The 12,976-nt window shown below is 44.7% G+C and overlaps 1 protein-coding gene across 2 annotated transcripts in view; it reads left to right on the top strand.

Annotated features, from left to right (window-relative positions):
• Nucleotides 1–3,833: 3,833 nt before the first annotated feature.
• GLIS1 (GLIS family zinc finger 1) overlaps nucleotides 3,834–12,976 on the top strand; it is a 1,044,855-nt gene continuing 1,035,712 nt past the window's right edge. For both annotated transcript variants that reach the window (XM_069232645.1, XM_069232646.1), the window contains exon 1: nucleotides 3,834–4,266. The gene's annotated coding sequence lies outside the window, so the exon portion shown is untranslated. The remainder of the gene's footprint in view (nucleotides 4,267–12,976) is intronic.

Consider the following 12,976-nt stretch of genomic DNA (forward strand, 5'->3'; position numbering starts at 1 on the left):
TTAAATTTGTTTTAAACCGTTTTAAATAGTAACATCTTAAATCAGGCAATTTATTTAGGTGTAACGATGAGGCCGGAGTGATAACTGTTCCATAAAGATAAAAAGACCACAGCATGACAGAATGACTACTTGGCAATTTCCCTGCTGTGGATCATTACAACCACAATATGTTGTGTATTTTAATCCAAAAAAGTAGGATTGTATAATTGGTATTGTTTTATTTCAAAATGTCTTGTTCATTTATTGTCACTATGCACTTTGTCTTTTTTCTCGTGGTTCATTTTGCTGTGACACAATGAATTTATAATTATTTTAATTAATCATACAATAAATGACTTCCTTATTTCTTCGAAACAGGCAATCTTAACTGTTTAAAAACAGCTTTAACAAGTACGAAAAATAGGAAGCCAAAGTAATTCAACCCCCGATTGTACCTGGAATATTGGCTTTCTCTGCATACTCAATGTACAGTGCATCAAAGCTTTTCAAAGCTAGTCTCAGAGCATTAGCCACTGTTTGAAACTGATCATTGTTGGCAGCAAATATTTATGAAATGATTGCTCTTAGCGAGGTAGGCTTTTAGCTACAGGCATCACATCCTCAGATGGATAACATATGGGACAGTTTAGTGTTGGGGATCCACTTCTCACTGAAATGAATAGAATGGATTTTCAGGTACATGGAGGACACATTCAGTGCTCAATTTCAGGTATCAAAGCCAGGCCTACCGTCCCTGAAATGCATGAAAGTAGTTAAAGCCACTAAGCCAACACTAGTGTTTCAGAAAAAAAGAAGGACAGGGAAGAAGATATACATTTAGGGGTGTGGAGTCAATGGGGCTATGCACCATCTTAGGCCACCACAACAACCCAACATTTTAATGGGGCATCTTGTAATTATGAATTTTGTGATGAATATCAGCAGCACTAACCTGCCTGTGTTTATCAGGGGGAAATATCCAATATTTACTGGAACAAGCAGAGTTTGGTGTGCTAAGTGGAATCAAATTTTATTAGGTGCAATAAATGTCCCATCAATTACAAGGCACCACATAACGAGGACCCATAATATGCTCTTGTTATGAAGAACTGGGTAAGGCTTAAGGATGAAGAGGTGTGAAAGGTGGTCAATTCTGTAGCTGGTAAGGATAAGAGAGATTATGATCCTATTTCAGTGGATGAAGAAAGGGGTGAAGTTACAGGCAATAGAACTGAGGGAATAGTAAACGTTGTTGACGAGGGGTGATAAGGGAGGTGATAAGGTGCAGAATCTTGTACCTCAAAGGGTAGCAATTGGTGTAAAAGGCACAGGTGAGATTAGGTTTCTGCTGTAAGGAGGTGAGGGAGGGGATAAAGTTCTAGTTTACATAGTGAAGTAAATCTCACCTTTATGGAGGTCATGAAATAAAAATGTCACCTTGTAATAGGTCAGGGAAGGGTGAATATTCAGACGTGAAGAAGAGAACACATCTTCAAGCCTGACATATTTGGAGGCAAAAGAAAATAAGGATGAAATTAAAGTTTAGATATGTTAAGTGAAAATGTTCAAACCTCAAGAGATGTGAAGGTAATAACATACAGGTTGACACAGGTTAGGGGTTAAAGTACAACTTGAAAAGTCAAGAGAGGGTAAAGTTCAGGTTTAAAGAACATTGATAAATTTCTAAGTATGAGTAGTAAAGTCCATAGAAGCGGGGATCCAGTCAATTGTTATCAGGCGGTGGTGCGAGGGGGGAAGAGTTAAGAACAACAGAGAGATAAGGCATAGTGGAAAGGTCAGGTTTGAAACAGAGTAGGAGTTAAAGTTCACGTTCAAGAGGCAAGGGGGTGTAAAGTTTTGGTTTCAGAATTCATGGTAAATGGTAAGTAGAATGTACATGCTAAACTGTCCAGAAAAGGGTACATTAGGAATTTTATTAGATTAGCTTTAAAGAAACAAAGGACAGGAGAAGTTTCACATTTGAAGAGGCAAGGGAGTGTAAAAGGTCAAAATGTAAGATGTTTGATTAGGGTACCTTTGACATTTGAAAAACGACCGGAGTGGGTAAAATTCAGCTCCTAAGAAGTTAGGGAGGTGTTAAAATCAGCTTAAAGCATATTAAAACAGGATCAAGTTGAAGTTTAATGAGAGTACTTTTCACTATTAAAGGATTTGGAGTAGAAAGTTCTGATATAAATAGTTCAGTGACAGATTAATGTTTTGGCAAAGGAAAGTAGGCGTAATATTTGGGGCTGAGGTGAGGAAGGGGGCAAAATTTAGATTTAAGAGGTGATTAGGGTAATCCTGTTCAGCCTATAAGAGGGAAGGGGTATGGTCATGTTCAGAGCGGGTACAAATGTGGCGAATTAAGTTGTATTAGGGTCAGATAGGAAGTAAAAACTAGGTTTTAACAGAGGAGGGCCAAGCAACTGTTAAGAGTGAAAGAGATAAGGGAGGCTTAACAAAGTTCATATTGTACGAAATGAGGGAAGCGATTAAATTCAGATTTAAAGACATGAGAGAATGGATTCGGGTTCAGGATCTAAAAGATGAGAGAGTGGAGGTAACGTTTAAAGAAGTGAGGGGATAGATTTCAAGTTAAAGAATGAGAAAACTTGCAAACAAAGAAAAGGTGCATACTGCGACGGTGTTAAAGTAAAGGATTACGTGATGAGGAGGTTGTCAAGTTTGAAGAAATGGAGTAAAGATAGTTTTCCAGGAAGGGGCATTGTATATCTTGTTTGAAAAGTTGGGGAAAAGAAAAGGACGGCATTTAAAAAAAGGCTGAGATGAGACAACATTTAGGTTTAAAGGCCTAATGGATTGGGAGACGTTCTACTTTAGAAGTAGGGTTGTTAAAGTTTTGAAATAAAGTTATGATGAAGCGGGTAAATATTATATTCAAAGGAGTGAGTGGGTGCTGAAAGTTTTTGAAGGAGTGCGAAGGAGAGTAAAGTTTAAATTTAAAGCAGTAGGAAATGGGTACATTTTTATTTTGAAAGTGTGACTGGGTTAAATATAGAGGTACACACGTGCTTAAAATTGTGACAATTGTGTCACGTTCATGTTTAAATATACTAGAGGAAGTCAAGGTCTGGATTTAAATAGGAAGCCCTGGGGAAAGGATTACGAACGGGTGGTCTTAAGGCGGCGGGGGACACTGGATCTAAAGAGCTGAAGATTGGGGAAAGTTCAACTATAAAGGGGTGAAGTGGGCATCTATCTGTATTTTTTGTATTTATTTGGTCCAATCAAAAAGCTGCACACGGTGTGAAAGCATTTTACGAGGCTTCAGTCGTGCATGGAACTAGTGAAGTGGTTACACTTGTTCGGGGTGATGGTTCTTACAACACGTAGTAAAGTGAGGCAAGAATGATAACTTTCAAATTCATGATTAGTTTAAGACAAAGATGACCAATGATCGAAGGACAAATGTCAACTTCCAGAAAGGATGAGTAACGAAACCTCGACTTCATGTACTTAAGAGAGCGACCAATCAGGCGCAGACGTGTGGTCTTTTATGCAGGTGTGCAGTGTGCACAAGCCAAGGTCAAACCGCCAGGCAAGGTGTCCTTTGAGGCTCATGAACACATGCAACTGTCTTTAGTACACCATGGATTGGCACACATCGAAACTTGCAAAGGTGGGTGCTTCGGGGTGCAAGGTGGCGCTGTCACAGACCATCAGCTCCAATGTACCTCCAGTCTCAGAGCCCGGGAGCTGGTAGCGGAAAGGCCCGTGCGCCCCGGAATGTGCATCACGCGCATCTCTAAGGGCGGCTGCTTGTCACTTCTGCACGCGCACACTGAGCACATACATGAAATGTTTCTCAGTGCAGAGCGGGGAGGAGCGTGCTGAGAGGGGCTTCGGAGTTGTGGCTTTGACTCGTTTCACGCAGGACACCCTCTGCCTTCCCTCGTGCGCGTCTGGGGCATGGAGTGAAAAGAAGGGGCCCGGGGGAGCGCCGATAGATGCGCACCGCGGCGCAGAGCCCTCAGGAGCGCGGGACGGTGGCTCCACGGGAGGGTAGCTGCAGCCTCCAGCCCCGGGACAGCTGAGCCTCTCAGCAGCGCGGACACGAGGAGCAGTCCGGGGACTGAGGACCAGGGAAGCGGCTCTGGAGGCGGAGGAGGCGGGAGGAGAGGCAGAGGAGGCTCCCCGTGCAGCCCGTCTTCCCCCAGACGCGCAGCCTGCTCTGCAGCCTCGGCAGAGGGCGTCGGAGGGACGGCGTCTGCCCGCCAGGTACCCAAGAGGGGCATCCCCTGCTGCACGAGACCGGCATGAAGGGTGAGTTCCAAGACCGGCCACAGCTTTCAAAATAAACCCTCCATAGTGCACGTGTAAACTGACAGCCTTTGTGGTCTTAACTTTTTACTGACAGTTTTTAGCCCCGTTCCAGTTTTTGCATTTATTTCAACCTTGTCTTTCGCGTTTGTCTTTTATTTCAATTGCAGGGTCGCGCGTTTTTTCCCTTCTTCCTTGAGCTTCGTGTTCTTGCCTTTTTTTGGACACATTTGGCATATTTTTGTTATTAGTTTAACACGTTGAGTTTTGACTCTTCATTGAGCACGCCTACGTTTTTTGGAATCTTCACATTTCTTGTTTTAATTACCAAACACTTTAGCAATGAGGCAGCATCTAATATTCTTTATGCTTTCTGTTTCTCTGGACACGCGCACTTTTTTTCTGAACTCATATAAAGTGTGTGCTTTGTAGATATATGTACAATGACACTTTTTAAAATCGTATGTATGCTTTGAGTCTAGTTGCATTCTTGCTGCCCTTGGCCTTTGTGCGCATCTGAACATAAGGTTAGAAACTCTATTTACAGTTTGTGTTTTGCCTCAAGGCGCACGTTGTCACTTGCACTTTGTTTCAGTCCACGCTGTATACAAATTGTGTGTCCTCCCGGTGCGTACGGAGACACGTTTAGGCTTTGTGAGTTGTGCTTATGTATTTTTGTACGGCACGTGTTGTGCACTACGCTTCATGCCACCCTTCACACACTTCTGGGCGCCTGACAGATTCTCAGTGGCACGTGTGACTGAGACACCTGTGCGTGCGTCGGCGGTGCCATCTGCATTCCCTGGGCAGGGGGCTCTCCTGTGATCAGCAGGCAGACAGGTAGAGTTTAGAAAGGTTTATTCACGTGAACACCGATATTTTGTCTCTTAAGCACGTATGTTTTTTTTTTCTTTATTCCTTATTTTGCTTTTCGTTGCGTGGTTTCCAATTCCTTCCAGTTCTTTCATTCAACCCCCGTTTTTTCCGCGTCCTTTATTCCGCCTTCTCCGACGCGCCAGTCACCACTTGCTTAACACCCCCATTTAATTTTCTTTGTTTACTTTCCTTCAACATTAATTTTACATTTCATTATTTTTGGTAAATATGCGTGTGCATGGTCCTTTCATAGCTCACAGTCCAGGGTCGGGCTGGTTCCGTACTATATTTCTCGTTGTTAATGGAGGCTCGAGAACGACCACTTCTTGTTGACAAATAGCGACTCACTCGTTCGTTTGTTTGCTTAGTCATTCATTGATCCATTCGTTTGCCTGTCCATCAGTACCTCCCGCCCTCATCCATGCATCGTCCACCTGCCCTCCCATCCGTAAGCACTAGGAGAACCGCTACTATGACAGTAGGGGCTCTGAATATTGTTTTTGCAGAAACAGAGTTCCTGCCCCAAACCTGGGGCCCGATTCACAAAGGTACTTACGTTTAGTAATGTTACGGGGGGCGGATTCCCCGCTTTCGGGGCAGCATCTCCGCACTTGAGTTCTCGGTGCGGAGATTCCGTCCTGAGTGCCCCTCGCGAGCAGCTGATAATTCACGCTAACGCCAGGAGAGCCGGGATCCTGGACGCAGAGATCTGAGCACTGTTTTTGCAGAAGCAGAGTTCCAGATAACTGCCAACCAGGGAGCTGATAGCTCTATAAGTGCTAGATACTCCGGGAATCCCGAAACCAGGGGTGTGGGTGCTATAGCTGAAGAAACAGGGTTTCGTACTCATACCTAACAAGCAGGAGGCAATTCAAGTTAGTGCCAGAAGATCTGTGAATCTTGGAAGCACAAGGTGTGAGTATTGCATCTGTAGAGCATGGGTTCCTGACCAACGCCTAGCGAGTGGTTGATACATCACTGGCTGCTAGAAAAGCTGGGCTCCTGGAAGCAGCAGTATGAGTACTGCTTCTGTAGAAACCGGGTGCCGGACTCACACCTAGCGAGCAGCTGATAGTTCAATGTACACCGGAAGAACTGGCTGCGCGAGACAGGATTTTAAAGCTTTTAGCCATGCACTGAGTCACATCTGCGGCGGAAGTTAGGAGAAGGGCGTCCTCAGTGTCTTCCTGAAGGCCATGACGGCTGCCTCGGAACTGACCTCAGCATTAATTGTGTGGAATGGTCGAGACCCCTAAACTGGCTAGCAGCACCCATCCTTTATGTGTCCACGTCTTGCAGAGATGTGCAGTAGGTTTTGGTGGATGGAGAGAGAGGAGGCTCCCTTGATATAGGGATTTCGTTTTTCAGTGAATGATGTTGTCATTTTTAGACTGATGCATTTGTGTGCTGGATGTAGGTGTTTACAGCCAATGACAGTCATGCGGAGTCTGTGGCAGATCACGGGGGCAGTTAACTCCCTGGGCTTTAGTCTAATCAAGAGGATGCCTGGTGCATTCTTGGTGTCCTAGAACGTTATACTTCTGTTGGTAAAGACTATATGCACTGCTGCTGTATGAGCAGGATTCCACCACTTCGTAGAACCAAGCAGTTGTAAATTATTTTCCCGAAAGCCTGTTGAGTGATTTTGTCTATGGAGCAGTTTGATTTGCATCTCATTTAGACAGTTGTATAGCCAGCAGATGCAAGGTTTAGGGAAGACTCAAGACCATCAGCTTGATGCAGGCATGAGCATGGCTTCCACTGTGGACCAATTTGTTTCGAGGTAGAATAGAAAGGAATGCTTTCCGGCTGGAATTACATTCTAGTATGTTGTTTGGCAGCATTGTTCAACATGGCCTACTATTCACTAGATTGGTGGTTGTTTCTGCTCTTAAGAGTCGTCCTGAAGCCATTCGCATATCATCTAGTGTGATGGTTGCTTCTGCAGTGAATACGCGTCCCAAAGCCCTGCCCATCATCTTTATCTTTGTGGTTGCTTCTGCACCAGAGCTGGCCCAAATCCTTCCAGACGATCCCTAGTGTGGCAGATGGTTATATACTGGAGAGCTACCCCTTAGCTTCCAAATGCTCTATAAAGTGGTGGTTGCTTCAACACTGAAGAGCTGACAAGGCCTTCCAGTTGATCTCTACTGTGGCAGTTGTGTCTGCACTGGAGAGCTGCCCCAAGGCCTACTACATAATGTATTAGGTGGTGGTTGCTTTTGAGCCTGAGTAATACCACAACACAAGGCCCGAAACGTAATCTCTAACGTGGCAGTTGCTTCTGAACCAGACCGACAGCTCAAGTTCTACCCCACAGACCTCTAGAGGGACTAACCCTTCTGAATTAGAGAGCTTACCTCTTACACTGAATGGCTTACAGTGACCCCCTCCCCAGCCACAGATGGTAGGTCACAACCTAGTCCTGGGTTTCTTGTGTTCCACTTCATGGAGGACCAGGCCTGGCAGTTCGGGCTGGACTGTTCCAATTGGAGCCAGGTCAAGACTGATTTGCATGTAGCTGTGTCCAAACTGAAGTGGCATGGTGTGGAAAATGATGGATTGGGATGCGGCCCGAGTGATTGCCAGTGGCTAAGATTAATTCAAGCCTTCCATCCATCGATGTTTTGTATACAAGTTGCAGAACAGAAGAAGACACAGCTAAGTTTTTTCACTTATATTGCAAAGGGTATTACTTTGTGATGGCTGGAATGTGGTAAAGCAAAGACTGTAAATGAACAGTGTATTTCCGTGGAATTAGCTGCCACATTGAAACCCACTGCTTGCCTACACCAAAGATACTGGAGACCACCTTACATCCAAGAAAGCTGAAGACCCTGCTGCAATAGCACCACTTCTTTTCTATAAGCCACTTCTATGTACCAGCCCTGCCTCTCGTCTTCAGGTCTCTCAGCCTCCTCTACCGCCCTGCCTTCACCAGCAACGCCCAGCCACTTGGATTTAGTGTAGTCTGAAGTGAACATATATAGGTTGTACGCAACTCACCAAACATAAAAACAGACTTATGAAGCAAGAGATTTGTTGTACATGGGAAAGCCACTGTTCTGCATTGGAATCTGCACTTCCCAAAAAGACAATTATACTAAAACTGTACTCATATTTCCCTATACTAATCCACCACTAATTCCTTTTGGGTTCCGGAGTAGCATGCTACTTGCTGAAAAGTGCTTTGACGCCTCGTCAGGGGTAGTAAGCGCTATATAAATACTATTACAGTACAATACAATAATAATATGTACAGTGATGGCATACATGTTTCTACAGGCATGTTACCAGCCCCTAGATTAAGACAGAATTTATTTTACCTGGATCTTACTGGATGTTCCTGTAGGAAGAATCAGAAAACACTGCTCGCGTGTTTTTCTTTTACTGTGAAATAACATTCGGCTTTTATTGGCGTGGACCTTCGAGCCACGGACCCTTGCAGTTTACTGCTTTCAGGGTATATAGTGCCCTTGGGCACACTTCTCTTAGAGAGGCCCGAGCCGTCTCCTGCCCTTCTCATCAGCCAACGCAAGTGCTTGTTTTCACTTTTACATAGTGACAATTTCACTTTAGGCAAACAGCACAATGACAAGTTTGTGACTTCAAGAAAGATTTGATAGACAATTTGCACAGAGCCATTCTTGTTGTTAAACCACAGCTGACTGCTTTGACCATAAAAGTTAAAACTTTCAAAAAGTATTCGTAATTTGCACCCAACCAAAAAATAAATAAATATAAAATGTCTCGGCGGGGGTGAGGGGGCAGACAAACATTAGTTAACAAATTCACTGACTTCAAATTGTGTCGGAGTATCAATTATTTACCGCCTTCCAGTAGTTTTAAAGCACGCTTCATCATTTCTCTGCGTTAAAAAGGTGCCGCTTGTTAAACTAGTCTGTCTGTTGCACTCTATAAATCAGGTGTTTTACACTCTGGGTTTTAAATGGGGGCTGTGTGGTGAGTGTGAGCTACAGCTCTCCGAAGAGTTATTATCGACGTGCCGCGGAGGTGGGGGCCCCTGTAATGTTTCGCTGCGATCGCCCCTGCGCGCGCTGCGTCGCCACCGAGTCTAGAGCGGGGTCAGCGCTCCCCAAAGCCACCGCTACTGTCTTCCATGGCCGCCTTGCTGCGAATCAAAGGCAAAACCGGTGAATTGTCAGAACAGGTCAATAAAAGCAGCGGCGAAATAATATACATCAACAAATTTTAGCAGGACGTGGGTAGTCTGATTGAAAATAAAACACTCGAAAATCCTAAAATATTAAACCATATTAACTGTACTTTTTTTTTGGTGAGGAAGACCACATATGGAGGGGCAGGATTTGACCCCAGCGTTTATTCTATTCTACCTTTTTTACACTGGGGAGTCCTGTGCCCACTATGATACTATAGCGTCATCACTGCCCCATAGACGTGAGGGGGAGCCAGGGGTCGCACCTGCGACCCCTGGCACTGCCTTTGCGACCCTTGGCCTCCGAGGTGGCAAAATGAGTCCTGGAACCCAGGGGCAGCTCGTCCTCATGGACTTCGGTTGGGGACCCACTTTTCTGGTTTCCTGCCAATTTTTACTACACAAGTAGTGGATAATATTATTCACTATTTGTGTAAAAAAAATGGAGTACAATTAGGTGGAATATGACCTAATCTGGCAGCTAACGTAAATCTGAGGTAATTAACAATCCTTTTAGATGCATGTTGTATGCATGCTTGTGGGTGAGAGTGTTTTTGTGAAAGAGAGCGTGTGAATATGTGTGCGTGTGTCAGTGGTGTGTGTGAGTCAAAGTAAACGTCAAATGGCGTGGCGTGTGATGTCACTTCCGCTACCCCTGGCACTTTGGTGAATGGACGTCCATGCACTGCCTGCCTCGCTCCCTCTTTCCCTTAGTGTGCTTTGCTCTAAATGTTACTTCTCACAGCGTTTCTAGCACCAGTTCTCTTCACCTTAATAGGACAAATACATTGTTTGCTTAAATGCTTGTATTTGTACACATTAAAAACACGACGACGGGTTAGGTATTTGTCTTTAGCTGTCTTTGGATTTCACCGCTAATTTTTTCCTCACATGACAGGGCACCCCATGAAAATGTTTTCCCACACTTTGTCAGACCAACGATTTCGGGCAAAGGTCTGTGTTTTACAGTACATCTTCATTAATGGGAAGTCCTGTCTCCAGTGGCCTAAAGCAAAATGCCGGAGCGCCTCGGCAGGATGTTACGAGGTCCACCTAGGCCACTATCTAACCGATATTCATGGGCTGAAGAGGGCGGCCCTTGAAGGGTTGGGGGCCCCTCGGCTCCGCACGGCCTGCTTGCACCTGCGCTACGCCTTTGCCTCCGGGGGTGCTACCACAGAACGGCTCTTAAAACATTCGGGTGGGAGAGCCAACGCAGGTTCAAATGTTCTTAAACGGTAGACCACCCTGCTCCTTCTTTTCCTGACCGTAAAGCACGTAGGCGGTAGACATTAATGCGGAAAGAAAAGCTAAAGGAAATGCCAGAAAAAAAGAGATTTTGAGTAAGAATAAAAGTTCCTTAAACCTTTTCTCACAGTGGCGTAGAAACGCCACAGTCCAAATTAAAGTTGAATATGCATTGAATTGTTTTTCAGTTAATTGTTATCTTTCCTTTCAAAATGTCTATAGCATTTCTGCCATGTTTTGCAGAACTTTTAAAGCCTGAGCGTGCATCGCCAACAAAATACTTACATTATGTAATCTGTATTTTTTGACAGCGCGCAAGAGGCACTGTAAACATTCCACAACCATTGCACCACATTTCACTTTATAGGTCCTTCAGGAAGGGTGACATCATAGTGCCACGCTCATGGTGTACAGGCATTGGCACACTAAAGGTTTAAGTGGCAGATCATAGGCTGCTTAAGGTCTGGTCGCCCCACCAAGGAGTTTGGGATTGAGCCCACCCGCACATCATAGATCTATTGGGATCCAGTCCCTCCTGTGAGACAAGTTTTGAAACAGTGGCATTTTGACTGACACTTGTATGGTTACCAAAGGTCTCGCCTCGTAAAATTGATGTATTTTAATATTTATTTTATAAGTCTAAATGACTTTCACGTCCAGATGTAAATTTTAAAGTATTTGAGATACTCCCAATAATTAGTACACTGGAAGGAATGTTGAGATTGGTGCAACCAATCAGAAGGCTTAGAATATAGGCATTAGGGGATCACCAGAGCTTTCATCAAGATTGCCACCTTTTCAGGCTGAACTGTAGCTGCCTGGCTTATATCCTAAAGCAGTGGTTCCCAACCTGTGGTCCGGGGACCCCTGGGGGTCTGCAAAGCCTTCTCAGGGGGTCCGCGAGAGCCTAGAAAATTAAAAAATATTAACAAATATTGACAAATTAGGTCCCCAGCTTCCAGTAATTACTCAGGCGGGGGTCCCCGGATTCCCATGATGATTCAGTGGGGGTCCCTGAGTTCCATTAATGTTAAAGTGGGGGTCCACAGAAATCAAAAGGTTGGGAACCACTGTCCTAAAGCATCAGATTTAACCAAAACTAGCACAGGCGCCATGTGGCCAACGAAGCGGCAAACAATTAGCCTTGCTCTCTCCTTTGATGACTAGCCCAGCCAATCATCATATGTGGCCACTGAGCTGTGAGCCCCTCCCTCCAAGAGGACCTATCCTCTTTGATCCTGTTCTTGCAGTCCATATGCAGAGTGTCTGCTTTGAGGGCCATCATCTTCCTTGCTCTTGGGGGCAGTAGTGACTATCCGTGACTGTGCCACATCTGAGAGCCTGCGGTTGTAGCCCAGGTAGGGTTTGTGGGATACAACTAAAGGGAGGGACTGGTATAGCATGGTAGTGAGTGGGTGCATTTCTCCTCAAAGTACAGGTCTTACAGGACAACCTTTGTCTTACCTCACGGTCTTTGGATTCTGGGATCCCTCTCTTGCACATTGGTGATTACAGTGCTTCACTAGTCTTGTTCTTTTGCATTCCCCTCTCTGTGTGTACCTATTCCTACTCCCATGGCAAATGGGGTGTTATGGACTGACACCAGGATATTAGAAATTAGGTTTATGAATCGTTATACAGGCACATGGCCTAAAGGGGAGTACATTTTAGATGAATTCCATTAAGATGTGGAGGTTTGTAAGTGATGGACACAAGCACAAGGTTTGGAGAGAGACAGTCGCAAAGTAGGCGAAGTGCCACAATTCTTGTGCATCCTGTTTAGAAGCTGATGCACATGAGCAGGCTCGGTCCAGAAATAGACTCCTAAACAAAGAACATGAAGGAAATGCACGTCTAGAACGAAACAACGTGTGGAGAAAGGGATAAGGTGCAATAGGGCACGAGTCAGTGAGGATGCTATCACTCAGCTGCAGGCATCAAATAGGACTTTAGAAACTGAGATAAGTCAGACAAATAATTAGGACCCACTGGGGCCTCGAGAGGTCGCCCAGATAGAGGGAAAGGTAGAACCTATGGTAAATTGTCCAACTGATAACACGACTTTGCTAACACATTCAGATCTTGGCAGAAACTGTCCCTCTGCCTCTACAGTTCTGCACCTGGCTTGGGGAGTCACTATAATGATTATGGTGCTTCATACTTTACAAACTAATTCATAATGTTCACAAAGAGTCAGTGTTGAGAGCTGTGGCTATTCACACGCACAGCTTTGCATTTCTTAGTGTTTATCCGTTGCACCGGGAATCTCCTGGGGTTTTAAATTTTGTAATTCTAGATTACCTGTAGATGCATTTTTACGACTACTCATAAACTAGTTCTGAACAAGTGCACATGTGCTACTTGCAGCTTGTGTAGGATAAATACCTCAGTTATGTCTGTGACAGATTACTA

Source organism: Pleurodeles waltl, chromosome 4_2, assembly GCF_031143425.1.
Source record: "Pleurodeles waltl isolate 20211129_DDA chromosome 4_2, aPleWal1.hap1.20221129, whole genome shotgun sequence".
In the NCBI taxonomy this organism is placed as follows: domain Eukaryota; kingdom Metazoa; phylum Chordata; class Amphibia; order Caudata; family Salamandridae; genus Pleurodeles; species Pleurodeles waltl.